At 41.2% G+C, this 16,625-nt stretch overlaps 1 protein-coding gene and 1 long non-coding RNA gene across 6 annotated transcripts in view; one reads left to right on the forward strand and one right to left on the reverse strand.

Moving 5' to 3' along the window:
• Nucleotides 1-917: 917 nt before the first annotated feature.
• Nucleotides 918-15,593, reverse strand: LOC122424565. Of its 2 annotated transcripts, none has more exons than XR_006264475.1 (3): nucleotides 15,360-15,593; nucleotides 13,115-13,307; nucleotides 918-5,427 (listed from the first exon to the last, which is right to left on the reverse strand). It is a non-coding gene; the product is annotated as an uncharacterized LOC122424565 (long non-coding RNA). The 2 variants fall into 2 exon arrangements; XR_006264474.1 differs by lacking the exon at nucleotides 15,360-15,593 and adding an exon at nucleotides 14,987-15,212.
• Nucleotides 14,296-16,625, forward strand: part of PPARG (peroxisome proliferator activated receptor gamma) — a 124,116-nt gene continuing 121,786 nt past the window's right edge. For 2 of the 4 annotated variants that reach the window (XM_043442473.1, XM_043442477.1), the window contains exon 1: nucleotides 14,296-14,444. The gene's annotated coding sequence lies outside the window, so the exon portion shown is untranslated. Of the gene's footprint in view, nucleotides 14,445-15,298; nucleotides 15,417-16,625 lie in introns of those variants that run through there. The other 2 variants (XM_043442472.1, XM_043442474.1) reach the window with 1 other exon arrangement.

A 16,625-nucleotide genomic window follows, 5' to 3' on the forward strand; every position in this document is an offset into this window, starting at 1 on the left:
CTTCTATACCTATGAAAATGCACAGGACGCCTCATTCTGGGAAGGGAAGTGGAAGTGGGGAGGAAGTAACGGGGAACTTTTACAGTTTACTCTAGATATTTCTGTATCCCCTTCAACAAAAATAAATTCCTGCACTACCGGTGTAATTATTTTTAAATGGAAGAAATTAGGGTGACCCAGCATCATTTCACCATTTTCACCGGCCTTTCACAACTCCGAATTCTTGTCACTTCTGCAGCCAGCAAATCTCTCCTAAGAAAGTTGAAAGCTCCTGGAGGAGATGCAGGCGCAGTACTTTGCCTTTTCCCCCACGGCCCTGCCACAGAGCCTCAGCACAGAAGTCCTAGCATGTCTAAAGGTATAAATAATGACCTAGATTGTGATTTCTTTAATTTTTATTTTATATTGGAGTATAGTTGATTAACAATGTTGTGTTAATTTCAAGTGTATAGCAGAGTGATTCAGGGGTATGTACACATGTATCTGTTCTTTTCTCATTTAGGTTATGACAGCATAGAGCAGAGTTCCCTATGTTGTGCAGTAGGTTCCTTGTTGGTTATCTATTTTTTCTTAAAACAATAGTCTTCATTTTTACACAAACCACAGTTCCCCAAAGAGTAAGTTGGAGCTAGAAAATCCATTCTGAGTGTGAAAGTGTTAATGTTAGTCACTCAGTCGAGTCTGACTCCTTGAGACCCCATGGATGGTAGCCTGCCAGGCTCCTCTGTCCCTGGGGTTTCCTGGGCAAGAATACTGGAGTGGGTTGCCATCCCCTTCTCCAAGGTTATCTTTTTTTAAATACAGCAATGTATACATGTCAGTCCCAAACTCCCAGTCTCCCTCTCCCTCTACTCTTCTCCCCTAGTAACTGTAAGTTCATCCTCTATGATTCAGAAGGACAGAGGAGCCTGGCGGGCTACAGTCCATGAGGTTGCAAAGAGTTGGACACGACTGAAGTGACTTACCATGTTTGCAGAGCAGCAAAACTATGATCTTTTGAAGGGAAATCTACAAAGAACTCTGGAGGGTCTCAGCAGGGAATTCATTATGAGTCCTTTATAAACTAAGCATGTGGAATTTTACTGCCCTTTCGAGTATAATCTAGTACAGTTAGCTCAGACAGGAAAGAATCTACCTGCAATGCAGGAGACGCTGGTTCGATCCCTAGCTTGGGTAGATTCTCTGTAGAAGAGAATGGCAAACCACTCCAGAACTCTTGCCTGGAGAATTCCACAGAGAGAGGAGCCTGGCGGGCTACAGCCCATGAGATCACAAAGAGTCAAACACGGGTGAGCAACTAACACTTCCAGTGTAATTACTAGAAGTTCAGTTTAGATGAAGTTTACCCACACACGGCATAATTTTTTTTGAAAACAAGATTTGGGAGAAACTAAACTAGTCAGTTCTAGTACCAGCAGGATCACCTAGGAGCTCTGCAATGGGCACCTTTTTTTTTTTTTTTTCTATTATGAAGAAAAGAACTCCGAGCATTCCACCAGAGCATAGCAGCTGATGGAAGGAAAGAAAATGCTAGATTTTATCGTGTGACCATAGGAAAGGACTGTGTAAATAGGGCCTATCTCTGACTGTTAGTATTGACCTTGAGCATAGATAGGTAGAACCAACTTTGATATGGTGAGTAAAGTTGTGAATTGTAGTGAAATAAGAAATTCAGTCTACTTTATCGTGAATGATATTAATTACATTTTAATGGATTCCAGAGTGAGAAAAAACTGGATGGACACCCACTGAAGGTGATTTCTTTCATAAAGCGTACTGATACAGCACCAAACAGCTTCAGCTATTTCAACTGACAGCCTCTCCCCAGATCTCTTCTGATTAGAAATACATCAACACTTCATTCTAGAGACGACTATTCTTCTCACTAGCGCTGGTCCTCAGCTTATCATCATGGGCAAACCTGCCTAATTCTAAAAACAAAAATACAAACCACTTTGTTTAGACCCAGCTTCTCCTTTGTAACCTCTATCCTCTTTCCTTCAGTAACAAACGTCTCTAAAGAGTTGCCCATATTCATTATGTCCAGTTTTTCCCCACCATTGGATGCCAGCAGTGGCTGAAAGACTGGACCCAAAGCCAGGAACAGCTGACTTATTGTCCATCTGTTGCAGGCAAGTTGCCTGTCTCTGGTCAAGGCCTTCCAGTGCCTCACTGACTCAGCTGTAATATGAAGATGATGCCGTAATAGCTCAGAGAGCTGCAGTAAAAATGAAACAGCGGGATACCTTACAACACTTGGAACATAGTAGGTGCTCAGTAAATGTTCCTGACCAACACGGTTTCTGCCTCCGTCTCCTCCTTCACCAAAGTCACCAGGTTCATCTTAACTGACAGCTCTATGCCATCTGGCAGTATCGTCTTCCCTCTTCCTTTGACCTTCATTGTACCAGGCCATTTTCATTTTTCTTTTTTCTACCCCGCCAGTGGCTCCTTCTCAGATTCCCTCTATCCCTTACAAGTTCATCACCTGCAGAGATTTCTCTTCAGCCTTCTTTTCTTGCTCCCCCTGGCAACCCAGGTACATCAAAGGCTTCAACTGCTGGCGTACGATGACCACTCCATTGAAATTTCCATCTGAGAATCCCTTCCAAAATTACAGGCATGGGGTGCCGATCATCCGTGGACATCTTTCCTGGATCCCGTCCTACAACCAACACTGAAAACTCAGTGTCTCTCAAACTCAGCCTATTAATTGCTCAAGTTAGAGCAAATCTTTTTCTTCTGTTTTTCTTTTTAAAGGTCTTGGACTCTACCTCCTAAATATATTTATTATTCATATGGCTGCATTGTACTCACCCTTCAAGATTAAGCTCAGGTATGACATCCATGTACCACTTCCCTTCCCAGCCTTTCTGTGTTCCCTCCAGAATCATGTAACTCCTCTTTCATTGTACTTACCCATTGTATTCTACTTTTCTTTAACTTTCTGCCTCCTCTACAGGACAATAAGCTCCCTAAAAGCAGGATGTTTCTCTTCCAGCTAACACTATGCATGGCAAAGAGGATGTGGCAAAGAGGACGTACTTAATAAGGGCTTGACAGTGAACCTATACCAGCCTCCCCACCCCACCCCCACCCCTTCAGCTTGGTCAATTCCTCTGCTGTCTCAGGTACACGATCCACAGTTTAGAATTTAGTAAAATTATGAGAGGAGGCTCAATGACCTTACAACTTCCAAAATAGTAAAATTTATTCCTCGATAAGTAAGAGTTAACTATATACTAGAGTTCAAGGGATCCTTGCCAAGTCAATAAATTACTTGGTGTTTACTGAATACCAACTGTTTCCCCCATACACTGAATATGTTTACTATTTCCATTGCTCACATTTCTCACTGAGGGTAACTGAAATAAAACTTTTTTTTTTTTTTTTCGTGAGAAGGAAGAGATTCTTTTGGTAAGATATCATCTTAAATGATGGCCCTCAAATACTTGAAAAGGGAGTTCTTCTGTCTTCACTGGGACTTGGACTCTGTAATTCACACAACTGTGTGTATGTGTGTGTGTGTGTGAGTGTCCAAATGAGCTCAATCGCATCTGACTTTTTGCGACTCCACAATAGAGAAAACATTAAAAATGTGGCCTCGTATTTGAGTTCTAACACGACTTTTCAGTTTACTTCTTCTGACCTGTTCATTATGGCAGCGGTTCTCAAACTTTTAATGTGCGGAAGAAGCACGCCTGTGTCAAGGAAGAAAAGATGCAGGACTGGGACTGATGATGAGAATTTGGCATTATTCAAAACCTTTCCATTTCTTTATGAAAAAAATTCTGTTCCTGTATAACTTGTGTAGTTAAAAATAAAACTTAAAATAATCACCTAAGATGCTTGTTAAATTTGATTCACGAGCTCAAGCAGGTGGTACTAATTAGTCTAGGAATCCTGGATTCCACCTTTCCAGGACTGGAAACAAACAAGCACAAAAACATTAACTATTTGATGTTCCGCCAGATTTGAGAACCACTGATCCTTGATTTTCATGTAGAAACACTTCAAATATTCATGAAAGTTAACAGTAAATACTCTTTCATAAACAAACAGGCAAAGTAGACAAAAAAACTGTTGAAGACAATTGGCAGCTACAAATATTTAACACTAAAACAATGGTTAGTTTGCCAGAGTTGTGGGATTTATCCTAGAAGTAGTCATTAATTATATCCCATTTTTTACATCAGCTTCCCTTCTTTCTCTAATGGTAGAATTAAGGACCTATTAAATTCTAGGATTATTTGTCAGTGTTTAGGTACCACAAATATGTTTAGATATAACAAATAAAGAAAATTGCTCTTACTCATCAATTCATCTACTAATATTTATTGAGTACCTACTATATGCTAAGTATATAAGTACTTTCTATGTAAAATATCATGATTTGGGGGTTCTTCCTGTCTGGAATAGACTGTTATTTTGAACATAATAATAACTCAATAAATGTGCATTGACTCACTGATTAAATTTAGTGTAGAAAATACTATTATTTGAGCTCTTTTGAAATCTCTACAAGAATGCCTTCAGAAAAGTTGCATTGTTAGAACAAATCAGTATCAGGAAATCCTCTTAGTAGTGATGGTATCAAATATAAAAACTGTATTGGAGGATCATAATGTAAAGTTGAACAATACACCAAATCCTTTTTAAACAAAAAAGGCAAGTTTAAAGGAACCGTATAACATATTTAAAATAGAAATGTACTTTTTAAGCTTAATCAGATAATTTTCAACCCAGCTTGTAAAGAGAGGGCCAAAGAGTGTTTGCTTCTAGCAAATAATCCCACTACAGCATTAGAGTAAAATGAAGTGCTTGACTTTTTTATCGAATTTTTTAAATTGAAGTATAGTTGATTTATAATGTTGGGTTAATTTCTGCTGTACAGAAAAGTGATTCATTTATACATGTATATTGTTTTTTAAATATTATTTCCCCACTGTGATTCATCATAGTGTACTGAATATATCCATAGTTTCCCATGCTATATAGTAGGAACTTGTTTACCCATTTTATATGTAATAGGTTACATCTTCTGACCCCAAACGCCCAATCCACCCCTCCCCCCCTCCCCCATGGCAAACAGCAGTCTGTTCTCTATGTCTGTGAGTCTATTTCTGTTTCATAGATTCATCTGTGTCATAGTTTAGATTCCACATATAAGTGATATTATATGGTATTTGTCTTTCTCTTTCTGACTTATGAAGTGCTTGATTTTTAATCCAAGAAAGTAGACTAAGTACATGTATTTACCAACCGTCCCGATTCCAAAAGCCCAGGCAAAGTCACCTTTACATGAATTAGAAGAAAGTCTTCTCTTTCAGGTGGAATGAGTGCATGGCTGGGACATCAGACCCTCTTTGTCCACTTGGCCAGCCCCTATGGTCAGAGTTATAACCTGAATGGTAGTCTGCTGCAGCCCTGGAATAAGAGAAGAAGAGGACAGCAAAACAAGGTAGGTGGCTGGAGAAAAGAACACACATTCTGGGTGTTATTTGGTAAGGGAAGGATATAATTAACCATCTTTTCCTCTCCATCATTCTTTTAGTTGAGATATAATCCACAGACCATAAAATTCACCCTTTTCAATGTACAATTCAGTAGGTTTTAGTATATGGAACAGAGTTGTGCAACCATCACCACTACCTGGAACATTTCATCACCCCTCCCCAAAGAAACCGTGCTCATGAATAATCAGTCCTGATTTTCTCCATGCCCCCTTAAATCCCTTGGCAACAGCTAATCTTTCTGGCACCATGGACTTGCCTATTCTGGACATTTCATATAAATGGAATCATATGATATGAAGTCTTTTGTGACTGACTTTTCACTTAGCATAACGCTTTTGAGGCTTATACTTCTATTATCAGCACGTTGTTCCTTTTTAAGGCTGAATACTATTCCATTGTAGGACTTGATTCTGTTTATCCATTTGTCAACTGGTGGACATCTGGATGGTTTCCACTTTTTGACCACTATGAACAATGCTACTATGAACATTGGTATACAGGTGGCTTGACTTTTTACAGGAAGCTTATATTCTGTAATTTTTAAAAAAATAATTAAAAAGAAAAAAGTCACAATTTACATAAAAGTCCAGAGCTGTGATTTCTTTCTATTTTCTATTTTGTTTTTCCTCTTAGATTTAAGTATCCTTCCATTATTTTGTTGTATTGACTTCTGTTGCCCCTATATTACAATTGTTATTGATTTTTGTGGGTTTGTAAATATTTTATTGGTTTTATAAAACATTGCCTCTTTTAAGCATGCTACATGATAGATTTAAAACTTGGAGGTGGAGGGAATGTCTAATCAGTCTAGTATTAAAGATAGTAATTGAAAAATCATAATGAGACTTATGTTCTGTAGAACCAGACTAAATATTGCCCTAAATGCTAATAATTCTATTTCTGTCATTAATAAATGATGCAATTCATCTAGGTCACTGCAATTCCACTTGGCAGGAGAACAGTTAAAGAGGTCAACTAAATTCACCTTCTTAAATCCCCGTACAGGGAAGAATCAACTTCTTACTACCACAGGAATAAAAAAATATTTTTAAATTCTGCATTCTAGGTGAAGATATGCAGAAACTGACCTACTGAAATTTTGAGAGAATAAATGGATAATTATAGATTAAAATCAGAAAACTACTTTTGGAAGAAAAAAAAATCCGTCTACCCAAATCACAATGGTAGGAAGAGTGGCTGCCAGATACAATGTCAGTAAACAAAGTATTCAGTTCAGTTCAGTAGCTCAGTCATGTCCGACTCTTTGAGATGCCATGGACTGCAGCAGGCCAGGCCTCCCTGTCCATCACCAACTCCCGGAGTTTACTCAAACTCATGTCCATTGAGTTGGTGATGCCATCCAATCATCTCATCCTCTGTCGTCCCCTTCTCTTCCCGCCTTCAATCTTTCCCAGCATCAGGGTCTTTTCAAATGAGTCAGTTCTTCACATCAGGCCAAAGTATTGGAGTTGTAGCTTCAGCATCAGTCCTTCCAATGAATATTCAGGACTGATTTCCTTTAGGATGGACTGATTGGATCTCCTTGCAGTCCAAGGGACTCTCAAGAGTCTTCTCCAACACCACAGTTCAAAAGCATCAATTCTTCAGTGCTCAGCTTTCTTTATAGTCCAACTCTCACATCCATACATGACTACTGGAAAAACCATAGCCTTGACTAGACGGACCTTTGTTGACAAAGTAATGTCTCTGCTTTTTCATATGCTGTCTAGGTTAGTCACAACTTTTCTTCCAAGGAGCAAGCGTCTTTTAATTTCTTGGCTGCAGTCACCATCTGCAGTGATTTTGGAGCCCCCCAAAATAAAGTATGTCACCATTTCCACTGTTTCCCCATCTATTTGCCATGGAGTGATGGGACCAGATGCCATGATCTTAGTTTTCTGAATGTTGAGTTTTAACAAAGTATTACCTACTGTAAAGCATACATATTTCCCAACGTCCTCCCTACCTGTTCCCACTAGTGTACAAAAATGCCTAAACATATAAAGGCGATTCATGATCAATCTACCAGTTACTCATTTAAAAGGCAGTAGAAATGCAAAACACAAGCGTACTGCAGGCCACAGTGCATCTCCAGAGAGTGGGCCCACGTGTCCTGTCTCAGATGCGTGAGAAGCGCTCCCTGCAGGTGTCAGTGCCAGGACCGGAGAAGGTTGTGGGGCTGGCCAGGGCAGCAAGACGTCTACTGCTAGCTTAGTTCACACCTCTGTACCTTAAGGCATTTCAGAAATAGGCCCCTGCATGCCTGAAAACCTCTTCTGTAAAAAGGGATAAGGGAAATTATGTGACAGGACTGTCTCCGTGGAAACAGAGTCGCTGAACTCAGGATAATCAGAAGCCTCGCTCCTCAGGCTTTGGTTCAAACATCCCCATCCCCAGTTTGATGTTGTGTATCAGCAGTAGGAGTTGTTTGGATCAAGAGAAAAGTTGGCACATGGGTCCAAATATTCAAATTAAAATTATGTTCATAAAGACAGAAAGGCTTGTGGCTACCTAGGTAAGGCTCAATTCAATAGTTGAGTTGGAGATATCCTGAGGGACATCATTTATGTAAATGATAGCCTCAACTTTGTAGACATGAAGGATGAAAATACAGCCTCTAAAGGTGACTGAATTTATGGCATTACTATTTTTTCAATAATAAAAACATTTACCATATGTTAGGCATACCATAAGCCAAGGTTACAATAGCAAATTAAAAACAAAACAAAACAAAAAAACAGCCTTAGGGGCAGTATGGGAAATCTCTGTACCTTTCTCTTAATTTTACTGTGAACTTGAGGCTGCTCTAAAATAATAGTCTCTACAAAAAGAAATTGCTGCTTTCATGGGGTTCATGTTCCAGAGTGGGAAAACAGACAATAAATAAATGTTAAAAATATAATTTCAGGTAGCAATACATGTAGAAAGAAAAATAAAACTGTTAGAATAAAGAACCATAGTGATGGAGGATCTCTTGACAAAGTGACATTTGAATTATTTGCTTAATAGTAGGCTTAGGTTTGCAAGTTAAACACTCGGCAATCAATCATTCAACAAACACTGATGGCCCACTTATTTGGTTTCAAGCCATGTAGGGCAACAGTTCCTGGGTGTAAAAAAATCAATAAACCATGGCTTCTGCTGTCAAAGTGCTTACATCTTAGTAAGGGAAGACAGATACATCACAGACACACAAGTGTTGGGATTTTGTTTATGTTTTTTTGTTCTGGTGGTTCTGTTGTTAGCAAATGAAATACCGTAACTGTCTTTTCCCAAGTCCGAGCTCCTTGCCCATTTCTCAGCCTGGACACAGCATTTACATCCTCAGGTCCCGAAACGCCAGAGTAAGCAGATGGCAGCCCTGTGAGCTGTGAGCACATTTTGCAACTTGCCCATGATGGACATGAAGAGTTGTGAAAATATTAGCAGAGAAATTTTTCTGATAAATTGAAAATCTACCAGAGCTAACTGTTTGAACCAGCTTTTAAATGATGACATTCCTTTGAGGGGTTTTAGAATGGTACAGAAGAAGGAGGCAGGTCAAGTATAGATAGATGGAACAGGATTAGCCATAGGATGAAACCAGGTTATGGGTACAAGGGGGATTCACTGCACTATTCTGCCTACTTCTATATTTGTCTAATGTTTTCCATCATAAAAAGGCTTTTGTTTTGTTTTGTTTTGCTTTTTGTTTTATGTGACAAAGCCTAGGACCTGTAAGCTCCATGCATGTCCTGAGAAAACCATTCTTATACAGATAACTGGGATTCACAGCTGTTTCAAAATCTACTCATTTCGGCTAGTGATTTTTTTACATGCAAGGAAGATAGTAGAGCATCCATGTAGGCTGATGACTAACGATGAAGGTGTATATGAAAAAATCCTCAGTTTAGCATCCAAACTGTGTATTAATGCAAGTGACTAACAGAAAAAAAAAAAAAAAAACAGTCTAATTGCTTTCACCTGGTTGATAAGCCACATTCACTGAGTTCCTACTAGGAGCCTGACTTAATATTTTCTCAACTATGTCACTGATGAGATTAAGAGAATATATTTCCATTTTCTAGATGAGGAAACTAAGCCTGAGAGGGTGGGTCTCTTGCTCTAGGCCACAGTGAGCAGAGATAAAGGTTAGGGCTCTTTCCGTCCTACCCTTACTTCATGAAAACGAAACTCTTGAAATGAAAAGACAAATAGAAGGTAGGACAATTTTCCTTAACTGAAAACCCTGCTTGGCATTCTCTTCTTCCTAACAGCTGACTACTTCTTACCCCTTGATATTTACAGGGCAATCTGAAAGGCAAAATATATCAATTCCTGGGGATGGGGGAGGAATGAAGAAAAACTGAGAAAGCAGGGCAAACCTCTTTTTTATTATTCTCTGAATAGCAAAAGTATTTTTTGAATGATTAAAAGATGTTTTAAACAATTAAAACTTTAACATTTATATAATCTAACTCAAAACTATTGAAACCACCAAATGGAATTTCCTTGGAATTAAATATTATTATTACAAATTATGGGAGATAAAACATTTTCAAAACTAGGAGTCATCAAAGAAATGGCCTTAAAATTATGTCTGTTTCAATCTTTTCAAATTATCTAAAAGAAAGCTGTAAATCGGGGTATTAAGAGAAAATAAAATACAAAGTTGTGTATATTTTCCATTTTTAAATTTTGAACCAATAGTTGTATTATATTGTAACCTAATAATTTGTATATAATCAAGCATTTATTAAGATATTCTGGCAAAATTCTTTTTTTATCTATAGGCAATCACTCCAAACAGAAATAGAATCTGATTTAAGCAGAGATGTATAGTGAAAGGATCAGGCAATCGAAAACCAGAAGAAATGGATTGCAAGCCTGGCTTTGGTACTTAAGACCTCAGAAAAGGAGCAAGTCATTTGGTGAGAGGCAAGATAAGAGAAGACAGAATAGCAAGAGAAGGAGAAAAGGACCTTAATAAAATTCAAGTAAAACAGAGAGATTGCAGGTAAAATTTCATAACTAGATTTAAAAATCATGTGTATAAACACAACAGTCATTCACAAAGTAGGTGTGTGTGTATGTGTGTGTGTGTTTAACTTGTTCAACATGTTGAACTGGTTGTAATTTTTTTTAATTTTAAATTAAGATCTTATAAATCTCCTGGGAATTTATGGTGTCTGGAGACTGAGAAATGGTATTGCAGATAGAGGAGGAGCCAACATCAGAGACATGACGGCACACGGCTGCCGTAAGGAAGTGACCCTCCTCCCACAGTGGACGACTAGAAATGTAGCATATTAATTTTCCTAACCTCAGTCTGCAACATGGTGAAATGTCATTCACCACTGATGCCAACACTGTTTTGCTAAATGCCTAGAAAATAACATTTTGTCATGATTTCAAAAATAATATACCAGTATTTAAAAATATCTGAGGACTGAGAAGAAAAAACAAAACAAAACAAAAAAAAATCGAGGTCTGTCAGTAGGGGTAGTTTAAGTACAGTTGGAATAAACTGGAAATCGATTCAGTTAAGGCCAACTCCCATGACTAGACCTGTACTTCCTTCCCAATACAATAAACATAGTATGTAATTATGAACCTGGGAACAAAGTTCCCCTACTTAGAAGAAAAGCAAATAGGCCTGCAAATCTCAAGTGAGATAAACAACTAAGCATTAACTGCAAAAAATAAATAAATAAATAAATAAAACAAGTGCCCTAGGACCAAACCTCAGTATTTGGAATAAGCCCTAGTAGCTGGGTAAAGTGAACCAAGGCACAATCTTTCATTTCTAGAAATTACATGTGGATAGAACTGCATGTGTGCACTGCTGCAGGGCAGAGACCACGTGTTATTTATCATACTATCCCCAGAATTTAGCAGAGGACCTGGCACAAAATAAGCTCTCAGTAAATGTCTGTGGGATGAAAGAATTCTGCAGCGATAGATTATACATTGTTGGTCCAAGTTTTGAAAACGTAGCCCCAAACACAGTAAGAAAACAAATTTTACATCAACTGCTGCTACACACAAACACACACACATAATCCAATGAAGCAACACTTTAGGAGAGAATGCTGATAGTTTCTATTCTGTTCTGTATTATTTGACTTATAAAAAAGTATTTGGTTATGACACACTAACTGATTTCATAATCCACTAATAAATCAAGACCAGTAGTTTAAAAAACACACTTAAGCTATTTCTCTTTCTATTGCTTAACTTCTTACATTTTTAGGCTTCACGAAGTATAGGTCACTTTTTTAAAAATCACATTTTTCATTGAAGTATAGTTAATTTACAATGTTGTGTTGAAAATTCCAAGTATATAGCAAAGTGATTCGGTTATACATTTATATCTTCTTTTTCAGATTCTTTTCTATTATAGGCTTAAGATATTGAGTATAGTTCCCTGTGCTATACAGTAGGTCCTTGTTATTAACCTATTTTATATATAGTAGAAAAATCACTTTACAAAAAGATATGGAAGGAAATTTAGAAAGTATTCAGATCAACTATAAAAAATGTTGCACCAGTTATGAGCTTAGGTAGGTAGGTAGGTTTAATCACTAAGTTGTGTCCAACTCTTGCGACACCATGGACGGCAGCCCACTAGGCTGCTCTGTCCATGAGATTCTCCAGGCAAGAATTCTGGAATGGGTTGCCATTTCCTTCTCTAGGGGATCTTCCCCAACCATGGATGGAACCTGGTTCTCCTGCATTGCAGGCAGACTCTTTATCAAAGCCACCAGGGAAGTTATGAGCTTACTATGATGGAATTCCATCCAGTCAATATTGTTTAATTATGAGTATTTCTCCACCAGAAGCAGATTGGTCCTACCTCACACCATACAAAAAATTTCACTCAAAATTATGTCGCAGACCTAAAAGTAAGAATTAAAACTATAAATCTGTGGCTACCAGATGGGGGCGGGGGTGGTTAAAGGAGAGTCAAAAGGTACAAATTTTCAGTTATAAAATAATTTAAGTCTACTAGAGATGATGGATATTCACTAAACTTATACTGTGATGATCATTTCATGATGCATATAAGTCAGATCATGCTATACACCTTGAAGTTATACAGTGCTGTCTGTCAATTATATCTCAGTAAGACTGGAAGAAAAATAATTTAGTACTAGAGATGTAATACACAAAATGATGACTATAGTTGACATTGCTGTATGATACTAAGAAAGTCATTAAGAGTTTAAAGCCTAAGAGTTCTCATCACAAGGAGAAATATTTTCTTCTGTTTTTAAGGTCTCTATATGAATGTTACCTAAACCTATTGTAATCATTTCACAACACACCATAAATCAAGCCATCATGCTGTACACTTTAAACTTATATAGTGATATATATCCATTATTTCTCAATACAAGTGGTGGAAAACTGTCAATAAGCTAAAAATCACTGGGTTGTACATTTAAATTAGATTATTTTTTTAAATTAGATTATTTAAATGTCAGATTCCGCAAATTATATTTCAACTTTTTTTTTTTAAGCAGACTGGCAGTCTGGAGCGATCAAGAAGAGGGACGCATGCAGCACTTCGATGCCTGAGTATAGAACGCTGAGCCGGTGTCAAGCTGTCTACCTACCTGGCAGGCAAGGAAGTAAGGTTTTTCGGTGATGGTCTTCTTTTAAGCCCCTCTAGAGCTATGATTCTTCAACTTTCTGTTATATGGGCCAGGCAGAGGACACGGATCTGTTGAATTAAACTCTGAACGTTCTCCAAGATGATAAACATCCTCACAATATTTTACTTGTAACTGCAAACAAGGACCAGCTTCCCTAGAGGAAAAAGAACCGGCCAAATTAAGACGCTAAGAGGGTGGAGAGCATCGTGGGCAAGTAATTGATAACACTTCTCGAAATCACGGGCTCTATTCTCTCCCCAAGGACTGCCAGACTCAGAACAGGGTGTGCTTTTCAGCAAATGGGACTGGAAACAAGGTAAGTAAGGCCTCATGTCCAGAAGACCAGAGGCTTTTTAGTTGGCCATATCTCAGCCCCTCTTTGGACAGGTTCACGGGAGAGGCAGGAAACGAAGGTGCCCAGAGTCCACCCGGTCCATGCCCTAGAGCTCGGACCCCAAACTGCGCCTCACTCGCCCGACCCGAGAGCCCCAGGCCCCGCCCCACCCGCACCCCCACCCACACACACCACGTGTCCGGCTCCCTTGGCGTCAGAAACACTGCTAAAAGAATTTCAAAAATTCGGTCAATGAGTTTAAGGAATACTTTAAATTTTTACAATTAAAACTTTGTCACTTTAAGTGAAGCACGAATACCAGCGGGAAATACGAAATGCGAAAGGGTTGAGTGGGGTGGGGGTCGGGGAGCGGGGAGCTGAAAGTGTGTAGCGTCATGGGGTAGGGGGATTAAAAATACAAAAACCAAAAAACAGGTGATCCTTAGTACGTTCTCATTTCTTTCTTTCTTTTTTAAATTTTGACTTAAGAGGATGTTACTGAAAAGAACTTGAGAAGGAAAAAAAAAAAACCCCGCAGACCACCGTGCGAAAGCGAGACCCGCTAGCCCGGAGACGGGGCGGCTCGGGAGCCCCACACCTCGTCGGCTCTCCCCGACGTGACCGCGGGCATCCTCCCGGGCTCCGGCCGGTCCCTCGTCAGGAAAAACGGGACCATTTCGGGGCCGCCGCCCAGCGGCGGTAGGGAGGAACAGGCGGGGCCGGGCGCAGAGTAGGTTCGCCCGCTAGAAGGTGGGCGCGGCGCGCGGGGGGCCCTACTGTGCGCCGGGCGGCGGCGCCGCGGCCGCGCCCCTCCCCTCGCCCCGCGCCCCCGCCCCCGACCCGGCCGCTGCGGGCGGGGCCGACCGCACTCGGGAGCCCGCGCCCGAGCCGCCGCCGCCTGGGGCGCTCGGGTCGGCCGCCTGGACACCGGAGCTGGCCGCCAGGCCACCGGCGCAGGTCAGAGCCGGGCTGCACCGCTGCGCTCGGGGGTGGGCGCGGGGCCCCGGGCTGAGGAGGGTTCGGGGTGGGGCCGACGGGGTCTCGGGCTTATGGGTCCCGGGGGCGACAGGGGTCGTGGACCGGCGGCGCCCGGGCTGACAGGTCCCGTCCCGGCCGAGGGTCGCGCCCTGAGGAGACGTCCGGGCGGCAGAGGGCACGGGCCGCGGACGAGGCGCGCGGGGGAGAGCTGCGGTCCGACGGGAGGCGCGAGGCCGAGCGCCCCGCGCGCCTGTTCAGGGTTCGAGAGCGCGCGGGTCTGCGAGCCCCCGGCGGCGCGGCGCGGGGCGCGGGGCGCCAGAGGAGGAGTGGTCTGGGAGCCGCTGCCCGGGGTACCCCAGAGCCCCGGCGCGGGATCCCGTGCGGGCGCGTCGGGGGTCCGGCTCAGTCTCCGGCGCCCAGATTGACCGCCGTGGGGTCGCGGTGACAGTTAAGCCTGGGGCGCCCTTTGGGGGCGGGCGGAGCGGGGGGCGCGCCCCCTCAGCCTAGGTGCCCTCACGCACCGGGCTGTCTATGAACCGAGCGGAGTGGCCCGGGACGCGGGGCTCGCTGGCCCCCGGGGGGGCAGCGGATGGAGAGCGCGGGCCCTTCCCGCCCGCTCTGCCGTCAGGAAGGAGGCCGGACGGTGCGGTGGCTCCTCCACGTGCCGGGCTCGACTCCCGCTCTGCCGAGCCCTGAGCGGGGAAGGTGGACACGGCGCTGGCTTCACCGAAATCTCTAGTCCCTGCGTGCAGGGGGCGGAAAGTGGGTGTGTATCTGTGGTACTTTCTGCCTCGGTGTTAGGGGAGGAGCCTAAGGTAAGGAGGCTGAAACTGGGAGTAACCTATCTGCGGCTTTTATATAAGGTCAGTGGTTAGGTAAAGAAGGGGCCTTTACCTCCGCCGGTGATCAGAAGCCCGCGTCTCTAAATTCTCCTTAAGTCCCCTTGCTTAGGTGAGTCGGCTTACTCTGCAATTACACTCTGCTGAAATCACTGTGTTGGTGATGCGTGTCCAAAGTTTGCAGGACGCTGCTCGTGAGGCTCGTGGTGATGATTATTCTGTTGTTGTTATTTGGTCGTGCTCTTGTCTTACCGCGAGAATTTCATTCACTTGGGTCTGAGAGTAATGGTTGGGGAACTAGTGTCAATTATTTGAGTAGAGAAAGCTTAAAAGAACTTAGCACTGTGTCATGAAGAAACTAGTTTTGAGGTTAACATGTAAAATTGATTTGTATAGATCATTGTCTGAAAACAAAACCAGACACGATGATTAACTGAGTTGTCTGAAACCTGTTGCTGAAGAAACTTGGTTTTGAAGTACACTATTTTCATGTCAACTGTTTTTATCATTCATGAAGCAAATTGTAGTTGGAGATATTGAGAGAGGAATGACTAACACTCTTTAGAAGGCGCTGGGCAAACCTTGGACATACCCCAGGTGTTTGGTGGCAGTCTTCCTGTTCATAGTTAAGTGATCAATCGCTGACTGAAAACAGGACCTCATGATCGTCTAGATGATTTTTACAAAACCCTCCTGGAATAGAGACCAATGTAGATGTTCACTGTAGCTTCTCTCTTAAAGAAATTCCTTCCACTCTTATGAAAGGTCTGTAGAAAACAGAGATGCTACCAGTCATCTTTCCGGGTAATACTTCAAAAGATCTTTTTCAAATTTGAAAACAGATTTATGTTGCCTATTTTCAATCGGATTCAGTCTGTGAAGTTAATAGGCACCATAGTATTCTCTGATATACAAAACGCTTAAATGAATGCCCTTAGCTAAAAAGTGAGGATTGTTACAAAATCATCCATTTTAATCTTACTGTGTACTTCTTGTCATTATCCTTTATTTAAATTATAATGATATGTGATACTTCACTTGCTGATAATTAGATCTTAAATTTAAAGATCTTAGGATCAATTAATGACTCACCGCTCAATCTCTTGCAAATCACTGGAAAGGGGGTAGAAACTGGTGATTTAATTTTTAAATCAAAATTCTTTTTCATGTTTAAAAGTTTGTTTCTTGCTTTTATGACAACTACTATAAAAACGTGGCATCAGTGAAATATAAAGGTTTGGAGATTTCCAGGCTAAGCTTTTTAGGCACTGTTTTTTTCATGCTTTTAAATTTAAAAGAATATAATTTATTTTTAAATTAA

The sequence above is a fragment of the Cervus canadensis genome, chromosome 22 (assembly GCF_019320065.1).
Source record: "Cervus canadensis isolate Bull #8, Minnesota chromosome 22, ASM1932006v1, whole genome shotgun sequence".
Taxonomy (NCBI): domain Eukaryota; kingdom Metazoa; phylum Chordata; class Mammalia; order Artiodactyla; family Cervidae; genus Cervus; species Cervus canadensis.